The sequence below is a fragment of the Lycium barbarum genome, chromosome 3 (assembly GCF_019175385.1).
Source record: "Lycium barbarum isolate Lr01 chromosome 3, ASM1917538v2, whole genome shotgun sequence".
Taxonomy (NCBI): domain Eukaryota; kingdom Viridiplantae; phylum Streptophyta; class Magnoliopsida; order Solanales; family Solanaceae; genus Lycium; species Lycium barbarum.
The window spans coordinates 11291393-11298526 of NC_083339.1; the positions used below are offsets into that span (position 1 = coordinate 11291393).

The window sequence follows — 7134 nt, forward strand, 5'->3', positions numbered from 1 at the left end:
GAAATAACACTCTTTTGATTTTCACACCTCACTACAATATCACTCACACTCTATTTTTCTTGACAGACTATTTTCTTACACAGTCTATGGTATACCTCACTTTGCTCTCACTCAGATGTATTGTCTGAGATTTTTCGGTGTATTTCGAATGAACCATAAGCTGCCTATTTATATGAATGAATTGCTCCTCCTTATGTCATCAATGACATCACTTTTATGCAAAAGTCTTCACTTGCAGTCTGAATATATCTTTGGCCAATCAACCAAATCTGCACACCATTGAAAATCTCATACCAAAAGGAAGAAAAACAACTTCCTGTAAATAGGGCTAGACCCCACAAATCTATGGTATCAGAGCATTTAAAAATGTCCTCCCTCTAAAACATGTGACCAAGGCCTAAGCATTTGATAAGTACAGAGACATATCTAAGGCGGTTCGTGCCAGTGTATTCCCTCCGTCCCAAAAAGATTGTCCTTTATTCACAATGGAGTCCGTCTCGTAGAAGAGGTAATCTTAAAAAAGATAGTACAAGAAACCTGAATGAAGAGCGTAATTCGACTAGTTTGCTAATGACGAGAGGTATCTTTGTGCCATTTCTAAGAACTTATAATCTCTCTATCTCAATTACGTGACACTCTTTGTTTTTTAGTTAGTCAAAAAAAATTAACATTTTTCTATAATTAATAATAATTTAATTTAAAACTCCGTAAAAATATATATATATATATAAGCCCACCCCAATTTGAGTGTGGTGCCAGGAGAATTCAAACTCAGTAGATGTCCAAATTGTTGGAATGCTATCCAAATTGTTGGAATACTAACGCACCGATTGTGGGTGTGGAATTGACGGCACACACACACCCCTGTTGGGTGTTATTTTCATTATACCACATTGTGGTAGCAAGTGGTGCATCGTATCTCGTAAAATACAGGCCAATTGATTTATAATTGATCGATGTGGTAGAGGTTTCAGCAGCATTTATTTTTAATAAACAGTTCGATACTTTAATTTATTGAATTAAATTTAATTTGATTAGAAGGTTTCTAATTGATTCATTTACGAAAGCATTTAATTTGATTCCCTGTTTCCGTAATAATGAGAAGGTTTTCGTCGTCAGATATGAAGTTTGTTGGGTTTTGATATTGGTGAATGGGAAATGATGGGATGAAAAGTGAAGGGAATGTAAAATGTCTCTTTTGCTTTGGGGAATGTAAAAGGTCCATTTTGGAGAAAAGGCCATAAATAGTCCCTTATCTATGGGAGTAGGTCTAAAATGGTCTCTTAACAATACACTTACCGGTTTTAGTCCTTTAACTATCCAAAAACTTATCAAATTTGGTCTCCGTCTATTTTTTTATACAAATAGCGTACAAACTCATAAACCTTCGTCAGATTAATCATTAAACCATTCTTCAGGCCTATATTTCTCTCTCCCTGCTTCTTTTTCCTCAAGTTCCTCTTGTTTAAAAAAAAAAAAAAAAAACTGGTTAAAACTGGTAAAAATCGACAGAAAAAAAAAACCAATGGAAAAAACCGACAAATTCTGTCGGTTTTTTCAATAATATTTTTAAATATTTTTTTTAAGAAAATCGACGGACTGTGTCGATTATTTTTTGCACAAAAATGAGCGAAAAAATATAATTATTTGTTATATTATTTTCTAAAATAAACTGATGGATTCCGTCGATTTTTTATTTTTATTTTTTATTTTTTATTTTTTTATAAAAAAACCGACAGAGACAGAGTCCGTCGGTTTTTAGAGGGAAAAATAGTATAAATTAAATCAATGTAAATATATGAACAAAAAATATCAGTGGTCTAGTGGTAAAGCCCTTTAATGCCAAGGAACATAGCCGGGGTTTGACTCCAAGTTCCTACATTTCATTCTTTAATTTTCAAAAAAAAAAAAAACGACGTGAGGCCGTCAGTTTTTAAATTTATTTTTTTAACAAAACCGAAGGATTTTAACCGACGCAGTCCGTCGGTTACGAAACGCGAGAGAGAATTTGAGGAAAAAAGTTGAGGTTAAAGAATGAACATGAGGAAAAAGAAGCAGGGAGAGAGAAATATAGGTCTGAGGAATGGTTTAACGATTAATCTCACGAAGGTTTATGAGTTTGTACGCTGTTTGTATAAAAAAATAGATGGAGACCAAATTTGATAAGTTTTTAAATAGTTAAAGGACTAAAACCGGTAAGTATATAGTTAAGGGACCATTTTAGACCTACTCCTATAGATAAGGGACTATTTATGGCCTTTTCTCTCCATTTTGTTTTGGTTAAAGCATTTATCCCACATAGGAAAAAGAGAGGTGTATATATTACATTACACCTTTTCTAGTCGCTAAAAGGGTTGAGGGGCAAGAACCCCTCGCGCCGTCGTCGTCGCTCGGCTTCGGCGGCTCAAGATTTTAATTGTATAGGTTCAACAGGTTCTTAGCATTAAAATCATTATATATTAAATTTATGAGTTTATATCTCTATTTGTTGCATTTGAAAGAGATTTAGATATGTCAGTTTGCTCACAACTCAACTATTTCATGAGTACATGTTACCTTCAACTAGTACAAATATCGAATAAATTTGTCAACCAAAAATAAGAAATCAACTTTTACTTTCTTTGTTGAGTTCAAATCTGGATTGTCTACGAAATATATCCACTTTATCAGGAGTAACAATTAATTAACACATATATGCTATAACTTTTAATGTAGAAAAAACTCAAGAACAAAACAAAAATACATCTTTTCAGTACAGGAGAAAAGATAATATATGCGAAATAAGTGAAAGTAACATTATTATTTTTTCCAGAGTGGAGTCTATCTCACCAAAGAAATTAATTTTAAAAGAGGACACATGAGACCTGAAGCCCTGTTAACGAGATAAGGACGTAATTCGACCATTTTGCTAACGACAAGAGCTTTTGTTTGTGCTATTTCTAATAATTCTTGAATATTTTAGGACAAAATATCAAACATAGTTAACTGTAAAAAGAAAAATTAGCCCAACTATGGTGGATGGACCTGAAGGCCCCGTTAACAAGATAGGGGCGTACTTCAACCAGTGTGCTAACGACAAGAGCTTATTTTTGTTCTATTTCTAAAAATTCTTGAATATTTTTGACAAAATATCAAAGATAGTTAAAAACAAAAAAAAGGGCCCAACAACCATGGTGGATGGACACTTTTGGTGGCTCACCGCGAATTCAAATCTTCTCATTTGAAATGGCTAAGGCACCCTTGGTGGGTGTGGGTAGATTCTTCATCTGAATTCATGGCGCACACACCCATGTTGGGTGCTATTTCATGTTACCACATAGTGATAACAAGTAGTGCATTGTGTCTACTAAAATAGTGGCCAACTGATTTATGGCTTATTGATGTTTTATAGTTTTCAGCAGCATATTTTTTTTTAGTAAACAATCAGTACTTGTTTAATTTAATTTCGTCTTTCCGTAATACAAAACGGTTTTTGGCGTCGGATGAAGTTAAATCGCATTGAATCAATTCCTTCATCTGCATCGTATTTCTTTCGGCTTTCTATCTTGTATTCGTGGGCATGACTAGTCCGGATTTACACTGAAAGTCTCACTTTGGGTAAAAGTGTTCCTTGTTGAGAGGCGAATTCGGGATTTTATATAGGTTCAACATTTAAGGTTCTTAATATTAAACTCATTGTGTTTTAAATGTTATGGGCTTATAGCTATTATTTATTGTAATTTAATAGATATTTACACATAAATTTATGATCTGTGCCGAAAGTATTAAGCTTCATATGACCAAAATAAGATTCAAATTGATAGATATTATGCAAGTCTGATACATATATACACACATTACTTCCTAGGATATATATATATATATATATAGTAAAATAGGTTTGGGCAGTAGTTAAGCCAATTAGTACAATTGTTACAAGCAAAACGATAAATGACCATGGACCACTAAATTAAGTCCAAAACAACTCTGCCAAAAATATATAAGTAGTACTTTTTTTACAACTAATATGTTGTTGAATTTTCCGTCCAACATCCACAAAGTTATTAAAGTATCTTACCAGCGGGAATCTCTTGCAACACTTTTGAAGCCTTCCTCATCTGTTCCTAATTCATTGAAGAGTATCTCTTGCTCTCGTAATTCTTTCATATCCTCAACGCTTAATACAAGTGATTTCATAAAGTTCAGGTAATTTTTTATCTCACGACGAGTTTCGGTGTCAGGGCTTAACTCGTAAGCTATCATGTTCGCGTACGCTGCCATGGGGTAGGTGTCGATACAAAAATATGGAAGAGAGCTGCCCAAACAAGTAGTAATAAGATTTGAATTTGATTCCCGTGAGAGTTCATACGCCACTTGGCCTAAACAAAATGCCTTTTGATTTGAGGTCTCTAACCGAGCGAAAGGAGTAAGCAAGATATCTAAAGCCCAAACGATTTCTTCTTTATTTTCTGAAAAGTCTGCATATGATAGACGTGACAATAAAAAGATGGAAACGCGTCGTTCAAGAATATTAAGGGGTCGTTTGGTTGCTGGTTAGGGAGTGATTTATTCATGTAATCCTGCATGACTATAAAAAGATGGAAACACATCATGTTCAAGAATATTAAGGGGTCGTTTAGTTGCTATTTAGGGAGTGATTTATTCATGCAATCCTGCATATAACTTAAAAAAGATGGAAACACGCCACGTTCAAGAATATTAAGGAGTCATTTGGTTTGCTGGTTAGGCATAACTTGTACCATGTTTGGCAGCATTTTTTGCTATGTACAAAATTCAACATAGCTAATATGATAGATCCATGATTTGAAATTTATTCCCATAGTAATCTCAAATTAATTCACAATGATGATTGGGTTCACAATCTAATATTTTTTTAATACATATACAGGATATGTATAAAATATTTTAAAAATTGAATACACGTAATGTCAGGTCGGTTGGTTTGACTCGATTTATCGGTTTGCTTTGTACTATAAAACTTATTGGCATTCAAAATTCTAAGTTCAAGCTTAAATTAATAATATAAAAGCCAAAAAACTATGAAAAAATTTAAGAAATATTTACAAATTACATTACAAATAAATATTTTTATGTATAAAATATTTTAAAAATTGAATACACGTAATGTCGAATCAGTTGGTTTGACTTGATTTATCGATTTGCTTTGTACACCCTATACGAAAACTTTGCAATTGTTGAAATGCTAACGCACCCATTGTGGGTGTCCGTATACCAGAATTCATGGCAAACACGGCCATGCTAACGCACCCATTGTGACGCTTGATGCGCTGTGTCTATTAAAATATAGGTCAATTGATTTATTATGGATCGACGTGGTATAGTTTTCAGCAGCATAATTTTTTTGTAACAATTAAGGTACTAATTTAATTTAATTACTTGCTCCTTGTCTCATCTCATTGCAACAACTCCTCCATCCACATATATCGTATTTCTTTTGGCTTTTCATCTCGTATCCCTGGGCCCGGATTCACACCGGATCTAGGGGTCCAATAGTTAAAGTTATTAACCTTGAATCCATTATATTTTTAAGTTTATGAATTTTTATTTACTATTTATTTATTACAATTTTAATAAATATTTACACATAAATTTAAGCTACACGTCAAAAGTATTGAGTTCAGATGAACCTGGTAAGTCAAAGCTCCATCCGCCCCTGTCCCTACTAAAGCCGGCTTTATTTTCAAGAAAATTTTGAAAACTCTAATTAAGGATGGAAGAGTACTTGTGACTCCACCATAAGCTTTGATGGTTCATCCCTACGATATTCTTGTACTTATTCTACTTTGTTCTGGGTTCATCGTTTTGTTTCTATTTACCAAGTGAAATTATACGCTTACAGCAAATAAGTTGAAGACGATAATTAAATATGAAAATGTTCTCCCTCTAAAACTTGTGACCAAGGTCTAAGCATTTCATAAGTGAAGTTGGTTGAAGACCAATTTGAGGGATATACTTGCCATAATAAGATCAACATAATATTATTTACCTCTTTTATATTATTTCAAACCAACACATCTCCCCTATCGGCGAATATCTTTAGAACCAGCTACGTTATTTGCCTCAAATTCTATATATATATATATATATATATAGAGAGAGATGTGTAGCAGTGTTAAAAGAAAAACCGACAAATCGTACTAAATCACAAATCGAGTCAAATCAACAGAAAAACTGACTTGTGATTTGGTTTGGTATTGGAAAAAAATCGATCATAAGTAATTTGGTTTGATTCTAATACAAAAGTCAAACTGAAACCAGACGAAACAGACATTATATGTATATATGTATATAAAGTATTAAAATAATTTATACTTAAAAATATTTATTATAATGTAATTCGTAAATATTTCTTAAACTTTTTCATAATTTCTATTTCTTGACATATTATTTCAGGTTTTGGCCTTATAATTTTGAATGATTCAATAAATCTATTATAGAATTATAGCCCACAAATATCTAATATAATAGCCCACAGATATCTAATGTCTTTTGAGTCGTTAGCCTTGTCACGCATAAAATTTTGTAAGATTAACATACCACAGATGTGGCATCTCCGAACAAGGCCCGTCTAGCTCAGTTGGTAGAGCGCAAGGCTCTTAACCTTGTGGTCGTGGGTTCGAGCCCCACGGTGGGCGTTTATTTTTCTATTTGTTTTTTAACCATTTACGCCTTCTCTATTTATTTTTGTCTTGTTTTTCTTTCTGTTTTTTGTTTTTTGTTTTTTAACCATTTATGCCTTCTCTATTTATTTTTGTCTTTTAAGTTTAAACCTTTTACACCTTCTTTCTTTCTTTGTCTTTTAAGTTTTGATCCAGCTCTTAGGGGTCGTTTGGTACGCGGACTAAGTTTTTTGGGAATTATAGTCATGGGTTTAAAATTTATGGATTAATTTATCCCACCTGGGAAGTGGGATAAGATGGGATATTTCAGGCTTGAGTTTGGATAAAATTTATATTTTATTTGGTTGAAGGTATTAATTTATTCAGTCTCACACTCTGGTTTTTATACATTCTAGCATGTTCTTCTCAACTAGTATCAGTACTCGCCCGTTGTGTGGAAGATATTAAAAGATATTAATCATTTTAAATTGCAATTTCACTTGTTGAGTTTATT

The 7134-nt window shown here is 32.9% G+C and overlaps 1 non-coding gene across 1 annotated transcript; it reads left to right on the plus strand.

Moving 5' to 3' along the window:
- The first annotated feature begins 6583 nt into the window (after nucleotides 1-6583).
- Nucleotides 6584-6656, plus strand: TRNAK-CUU (transfer RNA lysine (anticodon CUU)). The gene has a single exon. It is a non-coding gene; the product is annotated as a tRNA-Lys (tRNA).
- Nucleotides 6657-7134: the final 478 nt, after the last annotated feature.